The sequence below is a fragment of the Toxorhynchites rutilus genome, chromosome 2 (assembly GCF_029784135.1).
Source record: "Toxorhynchites rutilus septentrionalis strain SRP chromosome 2, ASM2978413v1, whole genome shotgun sequence".
NCBI lineage: Eukaryota > Metazoa > Arthropoda > Insecta > Diptera > Culicidae > Toxorhynchites > Toxorhynchites rutilus.
The window spans coordinates 48,855,194-48,872,261 of record NC_073745.1 but is presented as its reverse complement, the minus strand read 5'-3'; the positions used below and the strand labels follow the sequence as shown (position 1 = coordinate 48,872,261).

At 38.3% G+C, this 17,068-nt stretch overlaps 1 protein-coding gene across 2 annotated transcripts in view; it reads left to right on the top strand.

The window, feature by feature from the left end:
• Nucleotides 1–405: 405 nt before the first annotated feature.
• Nucleotides 406–17,068, top strand: part of LOC129771196 (T-related protein) — a 43,450-nt gene continuing 26,787 nt past the window's right edge. The window contains exons 1-2 of one of the 2 annotated variants that reach the window (XM_055774610.1): nucleotides 452–527; nucleotides 1,179–1,291. The gene's annotated coding sequence lies outside the window, so the exon portion shown is untranslated. Of the gene's footprint in view, nucleotides 1,292–17,068 lie in introns of both variants that reach the window. The other variant, XM_055774609.1, reaches the window with a different exon arrangement.

Genomic DNA, 17,068 nt, shown 5'->3' with positions numbered 1-17,068 from the left:
GTTATTATATTCGGGATTTGCTAAAAATAGTTCAACATTTGCATTCTATAAGCTGTTCACAAGGACCATCAATAAACATTTCTAAATACCACAGAACTTGAAATCCCTGCCTCCCACATTCCCAGCATGAGGTTGCAACTATGGCTGTATCGCACACTTCGCTTCCATCGCCCATTCGTTACTAATTCTGCCCTTTTCCAACACACTCGAACTTCATCAACTCTCTTGTTCACTCACGCATTCGCTCTGTGATCTGTTTGTTGCGATCCAGCCGTCCAATGCCCGCCAGCCTGCCAGGAAGAAGAACCACCTTGCTCGTACCGATCACGAGATGGAAGATCAAACAGTGGAGAAAAAAACGGTTCGAGCATCATTCAGCAGACGCTTGACACTTGATGACTGCCATCGCGCAAAGGTGGTTGTGTTTCCTCTTGGTTGCGGCGCGGGAGATTGGCGAAGGCGATCGCCCCAGAATTTAAGTGGCGACGGATATTTTCGGAGGTGTTTTACTAATTTGCTGGTTGAAGGTGTGAAGTGCATGTGTGTGTTTTGTTGATAAATATTTTGTATTCGACTAAAGTGACAGGATTCTCGGTGGCAACTTACAGGTGGATCTTTGGGATAGTCAAGTGCAATCAAACCCACCCGCCCTCAATTACCAGCACCACCACGGACTGTCGGGGGTCAAAGAAAAGTGATTGTTGTGTTGAATATTGATGGAACATTTGACAAACCCATACTAATTAATTAGTGTATATCCATAGAGTTATTACAAAGATTATTATTAAAATTGTCCATATTTGAGTAAAAAGTTTTAACGAGCAAGCAAGTTGTTTGGCGATCGAAAAGTGCCACGCTGGTAGTGCGTCCGGAATTGTTTGTTAATTAATTTATAGTATCAAAAATTAAGACGCCAGTGCGGATTCTAGCATGCTCATGCTGAAGTGCGGCGAGTCGGTAATGATCGGTCCTTAAATCCGGACTGGGGAAGATGCCGGACGGCGTATAATCAAAGAGAGTCTATAGATCGCGGAACAAAACGAAGCGGGAGTGCATGGGGGGCCAAGAACTTGGCAATTTAGTTCTAAGCGAAAGTTGTGTGTGTGTCCAAAAGCTCTAATTCCCGTCATTGTGATAAATAATCCGTTTGTCCAAACTCAACTCCTCGTCTGGATCAGACAATTTGGAACCAGCAAGTGAATCCGGTGTGGTTAGAAGGAAAGTGTGATCTTCGACACCTGGAGGTTGTCCGTACAAAACACAACTGCCTGTTAGTCACAGTGAGTATTAGGTGTGTGTATGTTTCGCAGATAGTTAATTTATTGAATTTTGAAATCATCATATAAACATTAACAGGTACGTCCTTGTTCGCACGTTTGCTGTGAATTCGTTCACTGCTTCTAATACGCGTGGGAATATAGTGGAAACATCTTGGGCGGTTTTGGGAGTGCTGTTTTACGCATTAGTGTGATGAATCGATTTCATAACACAACAACAAATCGCTGATCTTATGCAATAATATGCGCTTATCTAATAAACCCAGGGAAACTGTTGCAAATTCTAGGACGCTTACGTTGATGAAAACAATCGTTATCAATGTAAATCTAATATTGGATATTCAAATGAATTTTATTTAATCAATTTTGAATTTCCTCTTGACCAGATCTACTGAGTCAATATTGGGTATTTCGATCATTCAAACCCATTTTTCCTGAATGCATTTCTCGCCTTTGTTTGGAGGTATTAAAAACAGGGTCTTATTATTTATTAAGTACATTATTCCACATCATTTGTGTAAGGAAAGTGAGTTTGTTTGAAGTTCTTTAAATATTAGCCTCTAGTTTTTTTTTCTGTGGTTTACGGTTTTCAGTTGTAAGCCTTCATCAACTTTTTCTTTCGTCAATAACTCAACTGCAAAAACGAAGTGTTTGCAGCTATAAAAAAAGAAAAAAAGAGAAAATCGATGAAGAGAAAATTAAACATGCCACTTACATCCCTTTCATTTTCAGCCCCTCAAATAATATCCTTATTGAAAAACAAGCGAATTGAAAAAATAATTGCGCAGTCCTACGTCAACAATGCGGTCGTTTCTTGAACAGAATCTCTATAATTTTTGAGCGCCAAATTTTGATCGTTCCACCCTTTACGCGCGCACTTTTTCTAATTTCTCTCATAAAATCAGTACTGTGATTTTCACAGTGCGCCACTCGCATATTCTCGCTCTAGATAGCGTAACGTAACGCTTGTTGCATGGATGAGTATTTTCTCAATGTTTTACAGCCAGAGATGCCAGGTTTGAAACATGTATTGTATGTGGAGACATTTTAGTATGATGGTGTATGTGAATTTTTGGGAAATATTATTTTCGTTTGGCCGAAAATATCGCCGAAAGAAGGGTCTATCAACTTTTAGTTTTGACTGACAGTTGGCAGCACTTCTTCACGTCCATGGTCATGAAATGATACATGAGAAATAAAGATGAACAAGTTGTTTAACCTATTTTTTATTATATTCATTTAAGATTCAGAAGAATAGGTACCGTAGCGCGACGTGAGATATTAGAATATGCTTATATCGTTTGAAAATCGGCGAAAATTGTATTATAGAATATGCTTATTTACGGACCTCTAAAAATTTCGTACCTCCGGTTATGATTTTTTTTATGAAGGACTACATCTAACAGGACTACATGGGGGGTAAAATGAAAATCTAAACACTGAACATGTAGGAAAAAATTAAAGATCTCGAATGCTTATAACTCGAGCATTGTTCAATAGATCGCAACGATGTTTGTATCAATTGATAGTAGATATTTCTGGGCATCTATCAGAATTATACAAATAAAAAACCGCCGTCCCAGCACAATTACAAAATTTCCGAACGATCATGAAATTTCTATGAATTTGTGCCGGAAACAATGGTTAGAAGGGGTGTCGTTGGAGATGTTGTTCTGCTAATAGATATCAAAAAACTACTAGGATATTAGATAAACTATTTCAATCTAATATTTTGTAGAAGAGAAATGAGTATTTTTTCATGCTGATAAAACCATTTTTTCTCTGTAACAAATATTTTAGATGGTACAGATTTTTGGATGAAAAAATACAGATGAGAAACTTTTTACCACTTCCGGTACAGATGGAAATGTGGCAACACTATAGAAATGCTCGTAAGATAAAAGGTCGTCTGGTCGAGCCAAAATTAATTGCCAGATTAGCAAGAGAGGTATATCTTCTTCAAAATTTATACACGGCGTTTCATAACTATAGAACCACACCATTTTTCTGAGTTACCAGAGATATGTAAGAAGTCGGTTGAATTGAAGTATTGTAACCAAAGGTTAGGTTACAATAATTAATTTGGTAGAAAGGTCAACCGTGGTTTTGGACTTTACCGATATATCGTCAATATCGATCGACAATATCGTCAAAACAAATGTAAAATATTTGTCTGTCTTGTCATTTGAGAAATCCACAGTCCAGTCCATGTCCACAATTCGTGTTTGACTCAATGTAATTTCTCAACTGACGCGATTAATTGTCGTCGAAAAGATGACGTATGAGTCCAATTTTTGTAAAAAACCAAATAAACAGTTAATCGCAGACCCCCAGATTGGAGTTTTACAAAGATTTTTTTTTCGTTGGCTAGTTTTGTTGTATTTATTTAGTAGTAGGACAGAAAATATATTTATTTTCTTATTTATGTATTTTTTTGATTATTTATTCATTTATTTATGTATTTACTTATTTATTTATGCATTCGAAGTTTATTTACAATTGCTTGTTTTGTTTTTTCAAAGATTTCATATTTATTTATTTATTCATGCGGAAAGCAAGTGTTTGTTCAGGTATAGCATGTTACCTTAAATGTTTAGTAATTAGTCGTGATACCAACCGAAACAAATAGAGTTAAGTTGTGCTTGTCTGTCAGAGTAATCGTCGTCTACGTCGTCGTCGCCGAAAAAGAAGGATGGCTTGGGTGCAGGCATTGGATACTGGACTTAATGGAAAATTACCAGAAAACATGAATAGGGTCGAGAGCTTCATTCGTTTTAAAAGGAATTTGAAAAGAAAGAAAAGCGTTGAGAAGAGGAAATGAGAGGGAATCGAGGAGTCTTCTCAAAGATTTGAAGGAGTACGGACGCAGTTGATATAGCTGCCAAGATTTTGAGAGGAGATCCCGAAACTCAAAAGGAACGAGATTGTCCGTGTTTGTGAGCTAGCAATACGATAGTGCTAGTCTCACCAAAAGTGTTTTTTTATTCTGTGATGATTCCAAAGGCCCTTTGATTTTTTTTGGTCCTACCTCCACTCCATACGCTTCTTTTGGAGTGGGAGGGACTGATTATCTCGTAGATAATTCGTTTTTCAATGTTATATTACTTGATGTCGTTGGATTTTTTTCCGGTACTATATTTCTCATTGCGTCTACTCCCGCGTATGGCCATCACTCTATGTCCATCACATCTAGTCAATTATGAAATCTACATTCTGTAGTCATTATATAATAATCATTTTGCTCTCATTCGGTGACATTCATGTTAGTAGTCAATAATTTTTTTTAATGAAGTCAATTGTTGTCCTTTTGAATTGTGCGATATTTGTCATTTCTTTAACGTCTTGGGGTAATGTGTTGTAAATTTGTAGTCCACGATAGAAAAGTGATCGTTGTGTCGTCGTTTTTGTAAGATATGGTAATCTAAAGTCAGCTGCCTTCCTGGTGTTACGAGAGTGCACGTCTCTTCCACATTCGACATCTTCCATCAAATAATCAGGTAGTAATCCGAATTTCATTTTATGAATAAAAATAAGGCAATTTCGAACAGTACTTTGTTGTACGGACAACCATTAAAGCATATCCAACATCAAAACACTTGGCGTATACTTACTACATCTAAGAACCACTCTCATTATCTTATTTTGTGAACGTTGCAGTCTTTGTAGTTGCGTATCTGAAGCATGTAGCAATACTGTAGCACAATAATCAAAATGTGGCATTATAACAGACCGTATATACGTCACCTCTAAGGTGACGTATCGAGTGTTAGATACCTGTTTACTCGGCAAAGCACACCATATTTAACAGCCACCTTTTGACGTAGGACTACGTCTAACCGGAAGATATAGGGGGTGAAATGAAAATCTAGGCACTGAACAAGTAGGAAAAAAAGCAAGATTTGGAACGCTTATACTCGAGCATTTCTCAATAGATCGCAAAGGTTTTTGCATCAATTGATAGGAAATATATCTACGCATCTATCATAACGAATAACATTTCATTTTTCTTGAGATAAATAATTGAATAATTGTGAAATATCGAGCATTTTCCAAATGCACTATGTGTCCATTTTTGATTGGTCCAATCGTACCGACCAAAACGGGCAACCAGATCAGCAGCGAAATAGAATGAAGCATGATCGGAAAGGAAAAAGAAAAAAAATGAACGAAACATTGGTCGCAGTCTAACACATGCGTAATTCTCGAGCCAGCCAGTCAGCTTAAAAATCCCCGCTCCGCTGCCATAACGATCATTCTCATCGAAACCGCACACCACATCGTTTCGCATCACATCACATCAACAAACCAACACAAGCAGCCATGTCTGGACATGATAAAGGAGGAAAAGTGAAGGGAATGGCAAAATCCCGCTCGAACCGTGTTGGTCTGCAATTCCTCGTAGGTGTATTCGCCAATTGCTCCGCAAGGGTAGCTAGGCCGAGCGCGTTAGTACCAGTGCACCAGTCCACCTAGCCGGCGTTATATAGTTTCGGCCGCCGAAGTGATCGAGTTAAGTGCGATTCACATACAACATACACGTCACGTTCACGTCCCGTCACGTCACGATACGTCAATGATTCTACCATGCAATTCTCATGAAATCATTCACATACACCAGCAACGTAACGACCCGTCAGCATACGTTCAACGAAAACGACCGGCAGGGTTTGTAGAAAAGAATAATTGACGGAGACGGACGGCTCGTTTGGTTTTTGTCTGGGCTTTGTGTCTCGGCTTTTGTTTTGATTTGGTTGTACAGTAATTTACATCTACATCGACATTAAGCTAATTGAACAGATCTGTGATGCAACACGTTTAATTAGACATTTTTACCTCTAGTTGGACATTTTTGTAAACATTGAGTTCGGGGCCCAAATTATGGCCCCACATTGAAAGTCGCCACCAGTCGCAAATGTCCAATTACTGGTCAAAACAGACTCCAATGCGACACTGAGTGGTGCCTCAGCATATCGCTTTATAAGTAACTTACTGTACTTTTTATGCCAATATATCTCTTAGCTCCAAATTTCGGAGTGAAAATCATTCGCGACTAGTTGAAAGAATTATTCTATTTATTATTATTGTTGCATAAGGGTCGGACTACGGGGTTTAAGCATTTAAATAATTGAATTCAGTGATTCTTATTGAATTTTTCAAAATTTAGAACTGATTCTAGGCATGCTAATTTGAAAGAGGGCATTGCAATTTAAAATTGTTGTAGGTGGCGACACCATGAATAAAATTAAATAAATCATTCGTTTGGCATTTGACGTGACGGTGCGGGTGGAAGCATTGACTGCATGTGTGAATTGGTGGAGACGTTGACGGAACATAGACGTTCTTCTCCGTAACGTGCTATGTGAATCGCACATTAGCTGGCAAAGCTGCTCGCGACGATAAGAAAACCCGCATTCAGAACAGACCACATTCGGTTCGGTGGACATCAAGACAACAACAGGCAGTTGCAGCGAGTGGCGAGTGGCAAGCGCAATCGCAAAACTGCAGCAGGTAGCAGAAGAAAAAAGTTTGTTCTTTATACAAACTGCTTTGGTGACAAATCCAGAACAAGGCGGCATCGGAGGCGTTCGAAATGGTTTTTTTTTTTCAAAACCACGAGTACTAAGTTTTCTAGATTGGAACCAGTCCATAAAACACGGCGCTTTTCAGGGCCATTAAACCTTCCGAAAAAAGAGTTTACGAAATACAGTTCAATGCTTTCTAAAACAAAATCCCAAATAATAATAAAACACAAATAACAAATAATAATTCGTTCGTCTCGTTGGACTCGCCCCTTTGGCTGAGTCTGCCGATTGGTCTCTATCCTGTGAGCGTGTACCGCTAAAGTACAAAACGCGCGGATCCGCTGAAAAATAGATCATTCTCTTTCAAACCGTAAATCAGTTTGGTTGTATGGCATCGTTTTACATCACATCGCATCAACGGATTGGTGCCGGAGCACCAGTATACCTAATAGCGGTTATAGAATTTCGACAATGCAGATGTGACTGACGTTACATCTACATTGTATAGAAAAATAACTAAGGAGCAACATGATGAGCTATGTATTTCCTGCTGCTCTGTTCTTATTTTAAAGGACTTTAATCCGAAGGTCATCCGTCCCTGTATTTACTGGTGGTTTTTCAGAACGCTTATAGCTCGTTTATTTCTCGACAGATCGTAGAGTTTGTCTCCAAAACCTCAGTTCTTTTTCATTTTTATTTATTTTGTTTGCGGAGACTACAAATCTTACAATTCATTCGTCTCCGAAACCACAGTTTAAGGTACGGTAATGTGCTCAAAAGTGAAATATATTATAGTGAATGAGCTGATGACCACCTATGCATTCCCTATCACAGTCATCATTTTTATTGTACGATATGTGCATACGCCGAAAGATGCCCGGCGTTGAACATTTAATAAGTACAAAGCCTTCAGAAAAAAATCAAGAATCAAGTTTGTAAAAAAAACGCAAAAACACAACACCAAAGGTTCTTTTCAGAACCCCCAACATGTTCATAAAGAGTAAACAGTAAACTAATCCATTTTTCAGGTAGATAGGCAGGTATTCACGTAGGAGAAGAAAATAAAACAATATATTTAAAATATATATTTAGCAAAAGCTGTCCCCTTTGTATAGTCCTACGTCACTCCGGTTATGTCCCCGACATTACCCACCCGTATTTTTTTATAACGTAGTCAACATGTTCAATGAGCGTTAGCTTCTCGTCGACTTGCACACCTAGATACTTAACAATTTTAACTCGTTCAAGCATTACACCATCCATGAACATAGGCGGATGCCCGTCTTTCTTCCGACTTCCGATTATCATCCAGTAAGTCTTGGAAAGATACAGACAAAGCCTCTTCACTTTCAAATACTCCGTACTTATTTTCAAGTCTTCGTTTGCCTCCGCTATTGCTGTATACAAGTCATCATTAACCCAATAAATTGAGTCATCGGCAAACAATTTCAAAACACTCTTCCTGTATGACATTTCATGTCATTAATATAGAGAATAAACAACAAAGGACCTTACACACTACCTTGAGGAACACCTAAATCATTTAGTCTTCGATCCGATGTAGTACTTCGAAATCTAGTTCTTTGATTTCTATTATTCAAATAGCTTGTAAACCAATGCAAAACCACACCAACAATTCCTATGTTCTGTAATTCTTGAAGAAGTTTCTGTCTATCAACAGTTTCAAAAGCTCTTTTGAAATCCAAGAACGCAGCCACCGTGTATTTTCCATTCTCTATATTAGACTTCCATTTGCGTAATATAAAGTTTATCGCAATCTCAGTAGAATGATTCTTTCGGAAGCCTGATTGTTCTGGAATCAAAATGCCTTTTCTGTTGATGAATTCCAGCAACTGCTTTTTCACACAGAGCTCTAAATTTTTTTCTTGCAGTCTCAACATATTTATGGGTCTGTGTAGCTTTGCATCAGTAGTGTTTGTTACTTTCGGGATAGGTATTACTATCGATTCTTTCCACGATTTTGAGACTACACCGCATCGAAGACTTTCATTTACGATTTTCAACAACATACCATTCATAACTAACGACGCGTCTCTAAACACTTGGGTGTTTTGTAATTCCTGATGTACGTTTCAAATTCTTTATTAATTCGTTGAGTTCATCGTTTGTAACCAATGAGAAATTCCTCAAAAGTGGATCGTCTTCAACTGACACTGACTCTAACACTGACAACTGACACACATTGGACACCAACACTGTCTGACATGGAGGAATGCTTTCATGTATTTCAATCACGCTATCAACTAAATACTCATTCAATCAATTCGCAATTTTTTGTTCGTCTGTTATTTCTATGTCATCAAAGTTCATTATATTCGGTTTCCTCGTCTTGGAATTCAGTAGTTTTTTTTTATTGTTTTCCATAATTTTCTTTCGTTATAGTTATTTATTTCCAATTCTTCTAAAATATTATATTTTTTGTCTCTCTCAGCGCCCTCGAATATAGATTTCTAGCAGCAACATAATTATTCCAGTTTCGCGTTGTTCTATCTTGCCTATGCTTACCACACAGTCTATCACGACGACACTTTAGGCTAGCCATATGATTGGAATACCAGTTGTTTACTGGATGTGTTGTAACGATTTTGATATCTATTGGTTGCGATACACTTTTTTCTAAGATTTCATCGAATGTTCTCGCTCCACCATGAATATCGCTTCCGACAGTAGAGAAAATAGACAAATTTTGTCTTAATAAATTGCAAAGATTCCGGGACCGGTTGTGATCATACCGCAAATTTTGAAGTGTTCGCCACTCTGTGAGTGTGAACAAAGTGGAGAAGCCATCTCGACTCTCTGGCCAACTAATGTGGGCGGCCATCAACATATCTGGCAGCGCCACGTTGTATAAGTTTGGTTTCACGTCGTGTTCATCGTCCTATCGAGCTGTCCTATTCCTTTCATCGTAAGATCCTGCCCCCTAAGGTTGCCAACGCAGCGAACGGCCGCAACGAAACCGGTGAGCTCGAGCTTGTTCTTTGTTATATTAGGTTTTTCCGTAGCGTAAATCTTGTTTTCCGTCATTATACAGTGAATATTGTAATCGTGCTTTTCCACCATTTTGTTCCGTGTTCCGCGTCGCGAGTTTGTGTTTGAAGTTTTCCCCGAGATCCCTCATCAAACGACCCAAGCTGCGTCGAAAGAACCAGCGTAACAAAGTAACCACTATTAGTATATAGTGTAGAATACAATAACTATCTTCATTTATAAGACTGACCATTTGACCTTTATTGTTGTGTTCAGGTGATAAACATTCAAAAAAACTAAAATTCCAGTGTTTCATAACTATAGAACCAGATGGAAAAACTCTCACTCCTTTACAAAATTAACGTTTCACATGAATTACAATAAGTTACTAATTCGTAGGTCATCTTCAATTCTCAATCAGTTCAAATATCACATTCGAGGTGGTTTCGACCAGGCTGCTCCATGTTGTAGTGTGTATCTCGTTCTAAGCAGAGAATACTGTTCGTTTAAGCTCTTCAAATTTGTTACCAAATTATCCAATTATCACGGTGTTTGCGATGCAAAAACAAAAGTAAATGATTCTGAGGTACTTCATTGCACTTCTGACTGTGCATTCGTGTTGATAAAAGTTATCTGAACCAGGCCTTTTTGAAATTTTTCTCCTCAAACCATCAAACTGCCGCCTGCAACGTTACGATTTGAAAAATTACACCACTAGGAATAAATACTATTCATGCTGAATTTCTTTTTATTAGAGAAGTTCTGCTGAAATAGTGAACCCATAGGGTTAGCTTCCACCAGCAACGTAGTGAGGGTAGCCAGCGCCCCCGGCAAACTATGAAAATGGCGCCCCAAAAAATACCACTTTATTCGATTTTTCACTAACTTTGAGTTTCTGATATTTTGAGAAAGCTACTCACTTATACCAAAGTTCACTTTGAGCAGTTTATCCGTATTTAGAAGGTTAGAAAAAACCATTACCAGCTTCGCTTATTCTCAGTCAAATCTCCTTGATCCTTAATTGCATTTAAATCAAGATCTGCTAGCAATTCATTTTCGATCAAAACATTACCAAGCCATTGAGTCGGTCTTGGTTCATTTTAGAACACAGATAATTTTCAATCAATTTACGATTGCTGAAACTGTGTTCGCACGATGCGTGGTCTGTGCCATTTTTACATTAGTGTAAACCGGACTAGCTCTTTCATTCTAGCACAAAAAAATCTCAAAAATTGCCTTTCAATAACACAGACATTATTTAGAAATATGCATTCTTATAATGCAGCTTAAGAAATAAAGTGTGTTTCAGTTAGAATTTTGTCGATTATTTTTATTCACTTCAGCGCCCCTAGTTGTCACATCGAGAAACTATTGACAGCGCTTTGATCCGGGTGGTTTGTTTACTCAGTAGTACAGAATTCGTCAAGATTGAAGGATACATCTAAAAGTTATCGTCGATGGAACACGAAAAGCGAAAAAAAAAATCGCACCATCACGTTGAGAACCCGACGTGGTCGAACACCGATGAGAATGTGAAGAAAGTGAAAGAAATGGTGGTTGAAAATCGTCATACCAGCCTAAGAGAGATGTCTAGTGAATTTGGCATTGCATATGGAACGGCACAACATATTGTTATGGGTATGAGACGCGTGGTAGCCAGGCTCGTTCCGAAGGACCTGAATTTCATGCAAAAACACCATCAACAGACAGTTGCTGAAGAGATGATTTCCCAAAGTGATCCAACCTTCGTGGAACGGATAATTACTGGCGACGAGACATGGGTCTATGAATTTGAATTGAAAACAAAGCAAGAATCGTCCGAGAAGCGCTTCAAAGACGAGAAAAAACCGCGTCAAATTCACTCAAAAGTGAGGGGATTATGACTGTTTTCTCCGATTGTCAACGCGTAATGCACTATGAGTACCTTCCACCGGGCAAGACAGCTAACAAGGAATATTATTTATCCGTTTTGAAGCGTTTGAGAGATGCTGTACGTCGCCAACGACCAGAAATGTGGGCCGACAATTGTTGGATTTTGCATGATGATAAAACCACCGAGTAAGCACCGTATTCACCTGATGGCCCAATACGACTTTTTCTTTGTTTCCCTAGTTGAAGTCGCCATTTCGTGGAAAAAGATTTCAGTCGATCGATGAGATCGAAGAAAATGTGACGAGGGAACTAAAAACCTACCTTTCGTTGGCCTACCAGGGATGCATGGGGGACTGAGTCATGCGTTTATACATGTGTGTTTCTTCAGATGAATCGTATTTGAAAGAGATAAAACAAATTTGCCCGAAATTCAACTCTATTTTGTTTTATTTAAAAAATCCCGGTACTTTCTGAGGTACGCAAAAATAGATTTTTAGACAAATAGTCGGTAACAAACTTTACCTTTTCAAGCATAGTGTAGGTTCAAATTTGTTCACGCAGATAAATTTGCCCGTAAGTTGATGATTTGGCAAGGGATCTGTAGTTGTGGAAAGACGACAATGGTTGTCATCACTGGGGCAACAATTACAAGGAGGAGCGTCTTCAGAACAGGATTTTGCCATTCATTCTATCACACAAAGGTCCAGTGAAGTTCTGGCCTGACTTGACAAGCTGCCATTACAGCCGGGATGGCATCAAGTGGTATAAGGAGAACAAAATCGACTGCATTGAAAAAACAATCAATCCACCAAATTGTTCGGATTTTCGAGAGATATTGGACAATATCAAAGGCAAATTGAAGAAATGTGACACAACCATCCAAAATACCATTCCAATGCACCACTTTTCCAAGAATAGCAAATACAGCAAAAACAGTTACCAGCAGACAGTTACCAAAAACAGTTGTGCAGAAAATGATGGGTGGTATCACACGAAAAGTTCGAAAATTCATTTGAACAGATGACGAATAATTTTCATGTTTTTCAACCTTAAAGTTGATAAACCTACAAAATAACATCCTCCCTTTTTTTGTACGTTATTTCTATGCTGAGAAATGTCCTACTTTATGCGACCAAGTTCTAACATAAACAGGCTTTAACTGTAAAACATCGTACGGCCATTCAAGGCCTATTACGGTGCCCCTCCGCCCCTCTGTATTGGCTCCTTTTTTGTTTTGTTTTGCATTGCATGGAGATGTGCCCAGGTATGCGTAGCGAACAATCAAAAGGGTATTGATGTAATGTGATAATGGTGTTTTTTCCTCAATTGAAAGATGAAATATAATACACCCAGGTTTTTTACGCGGTTTTTTCTGTGCGGATTTTTTTCTGAGGTTTTTTTTACGCAGATTTTCCAATTAACGCGGTTTTTTACGCGGATTTTCCAATTAACACGGTGTAATATCACTTCTCCCCCTCAGCTCACATTTTTCTCTCATGTTCCCTCAGACCAAATTACGGTAATTAGTGCTTGTAACGGAGTTTAGCGCTCAGTGCCGCACCTTATCACGATTCTTACGTGGATTTTAGGTGGTGGGTAACGGGGAGCTCGCCGGGCGGTACAACGGGACGGGGTTTTTACGGGCAGCTATTCGTGCATGTCTTTCCCTGTCTACTTAGCTCTGGACGGTCTAACAGTGGTACTGCACGTGCATCGGCAGAAGAGTGTACAAATTACTAGGGAATCTTCTAGCAACAGCAGATGACCTTATTCGTGAGGAAAACCGAACTATAGCTACCAGTAACCAACGAAATTGCAGGAAAAAAACTACGGGTTTTCGGAAGCGAGCAACACTCAACTTTTTACTTCCGTTCTACGTAAAGATAGTTCCATTTGATATCTATCATTAGGTGACATGGTTTTTTACGAGGATTTTCCAATTAATGCGGTTTTTTCACGCGGATTTTCCAATTAACGCGGTTTTTTTTTACGAGGTACGTATCCCCCGCGTAAAGAAAAACCTGGGTGTAATTGGGAAATATAATTGTAGGAAAAAATTCTATTCAAAATTCCTGGATTTTGGCGCCTCCCGGCAAATGCCGGGTTTGCCGCCCGCACACTACGCCACTGGCTTCCACATTAGTTTTTGGACCCGCAGCTTTGAAGATGGGATTTTGATGGTTCGGGGAGAATTTACTCCAAAAGGCCTGGTTTAGATAACTTACCATCAACACGAATGAACAGTCAGAAGTGCAACGAAGTATCCCCCTTCAGAGTCATTTACTGCAATTTTTGTACCAAAAACTATGTGATATTGGGTAATTCAACATCAATTCATGAAATCCGGAAGGTCGTGGCATGGTTTAATGAATAGGCGCTTCAGATTCCGGACTGATCAGCTTGTTTACCGGATTAAAATCCTATCAAGAACTTATGAGGAGTGATCGTACGAGTATACTATTCACATATTATTATAGGGTAAATGATTTTGGTTTGTCCAGTCGAAAATATGATCATGGTTTGCCCACTGTTTTGAATGCTCTAATTCAGCGCTCCTGTGTCAAATAGGGTATCCGAATGTTTCAAAACATATAAATAAAATTATCTTTTTCATGATTTACAGTAGTTTTATAATATATTTTTAGGAAATCACACGTTTTAAAGGATTATAAAATACACCATCTGTTTGTGTCAATGCGCCCCACATTTTAGCTAACTTTTAATCGATCACCAGATGATTATTTAACACGTATTCAGACCTGTTCTGGATTATAACACTTACAAATATTGTAAACATCATGCTTGCACACCATTTGTATCAGATTTACATAGCTAAACTATTAAATTAACGCATTTTGATGACCTCAATTCTGATCATGAGTTGTCCAATTCAATAATGTTATTTTGTCCAAATGATTTCTATGACAACCGCTTGGCGCGCTTCAGAAATAATGTTTCTCGGTGTTGAGTGTGTAGGGGGTTACACTTTTAAAATGCCCAAGAAAAGGCAATATTCTGAATAAAGCTCAAGTTATGAATGAATCAATATGATGATAGCAATGATAAATGCAACATCTACTTGTGAATTCGAATATTTTCATTCAAAAATTGTGATTTCTAAAACCGAACAAACCATGATCATTTTTTGGGCAAACCATGATCAGTAGTGGTCAAACCATGATCATAATTCCTCTTTAAGGAAAATCGTTAAAAAACATAACAATTTGAATAATTTCAACATATTAGCAACTTGAGACTTGGGGCTTTTCAACAAACCCAAACTCGTATCGATTATGTGTGATTATCATGGAGAAAAATCGATTTGCATTTACTAGTTGCATAAAAACACCCCAAATCGAACAAACCAAGATCATTTACCCTACTATAATGCTTTTTCGTGTGCCATTTGACCCTCCAAATGCGCTCATAATGAGCTGTTTTAAAAGCTTAAAAAATGTTTATATGTATAGGAGCAGACATATTTTATACATTTCATTTGGGATTGTACCAAAAAAAAGTCCGTACGATGTCAGTGGGGATCGAATCAAGCCCAGCATTAATGCAAAGCTGTTACATACGACCACGCTATCCAGCTTCTAGTGTTGTGGTATAAAAGCGTGATAATATCACACCTCATTATAAAATGAAGTTGGAAAGTTTTCCTAAGAGGAAAAAGATGAGCATAAACGAGAATATATATCTTTCTCTGTCTGGGTCGTATATTTGGCAAACTATACGAAAAGCTTTCATAAGCTTTCATTTCAATGTGTCTCCTGTTTCGCTCGCTCATATTGGCTCCTTTTGGCTCTAGCACATATTTTATACAAATGATATACACGTTTTGGGGAGGAGAGCATTTTCTGTTATTTTTTGGCTCATTTAATGTAATAAATCGGGATGCCATAACATGTGCTAAAACTTAACTTAGGGTGTAGAACGAGATATACGCTACAACATGGCGCAGCCTGGTCGAAACCACCCCGAATGGATTTTTTGAACTGATTGAGAATTGAAGATGATCTACGAATTAGTAACTTATTGTAATTCATGTGAAATTGACGTTAATTTTGTGAAGTGAGTGAGAGTTTCTTCATCTGGTTCTATAGTTATGAAACACTGGTATTTTAGCTTTTCGAATGTTTCGCGTCTGAACACACTAATAAAGTTCAAATGGCCAGTCTTATGAATGAAGATAGTTATTGCACTCTACACAATATATACTTCAATTTAATCGACTTCTTACATATCTCTTGAGAGTCAGAAAAATGAGGTGGTTCTATAGTTAGGAAACGTAATGTATATTCCCTCGAGAACTGAGTTTGCTCAATAATATTCAAAGCAAAATGATGATGCACGGTATTTGGAGGAGGTTGTTGTGGGGCATATTTATACGATAGTAGGAACGATGAATGTGATGATTTCTTATGGCGAAAAAAAGGGAGCCACTGGCACAAATATATCTCGATTATATATCTGTGATATGACAGTATCCGGCATATAAAACTCGCACAAAAACAGAGAAAAAAGTCTCACATCAACAGTGTTTTCATTATTTCCGCAAACACTGTGTATTTCTAATCAAATTTACCGAGGAGACAGTGTATGTCGAAATGTATTACGATAACGGTCCTTTAACAAGAAACCTCCTATGTCAACATCATGTAGAAATATTTACAGTTAACTTGTTCATTCTCAGTTGATAATGTACATAAACTTTCCAGTAGCCACGAAGAAGAACCCAACGAGATTTTACTAGTTTATCAAAGAAAACTGAGATAATCGTGAAACGACGTGAGAATCACACTGGTTTTTGATCAGATTGAATACGAAGTTCAAGCCTGCTGGAACAAATACGCGACCATTGGTTTGAATTTTGAACCCGATTTGAAGCATTCTCAATTCTCCATGTTCAACATCAATTTCACGATCAGTGTGCACCATTCGAGTAAAAAACGACGAAGTAAACACATTTTCAGGCCATGACGTAACGAGCAAACAGATCGAGAGCCGCTCGGTCGCATCTCTGTTTGTACAACTCATTTATTGAATCGCGTTGCGAGCGTTGAAAAATTAAAATATTTCCACTCATTCCTGACCACGGTGTCGTGTTCGTTTACAAGTAGCAACAAAACCAGTTTTGCTCACTGATAGGGAACGCGGATGCCCGTGTCGAAAGCCTCGACAACGGCTACCGTTGAAATTTCTCCGTTGTACCAGATCGTTCAAATCTTCCAAAGTTAGGCAGCGACGAACGTTGGTTGAATTTTCCCACAAGGCAAACCGAAACGAAAAAAAAAAAAAAATTGATTCATCAACAAAACAGTTTATGACAGCTTTCCTCAAGCTGGAAGAAATCTTTCAACCGATGCCGCCACTCATATAACTCATCACCCACATTTCACCACCAGA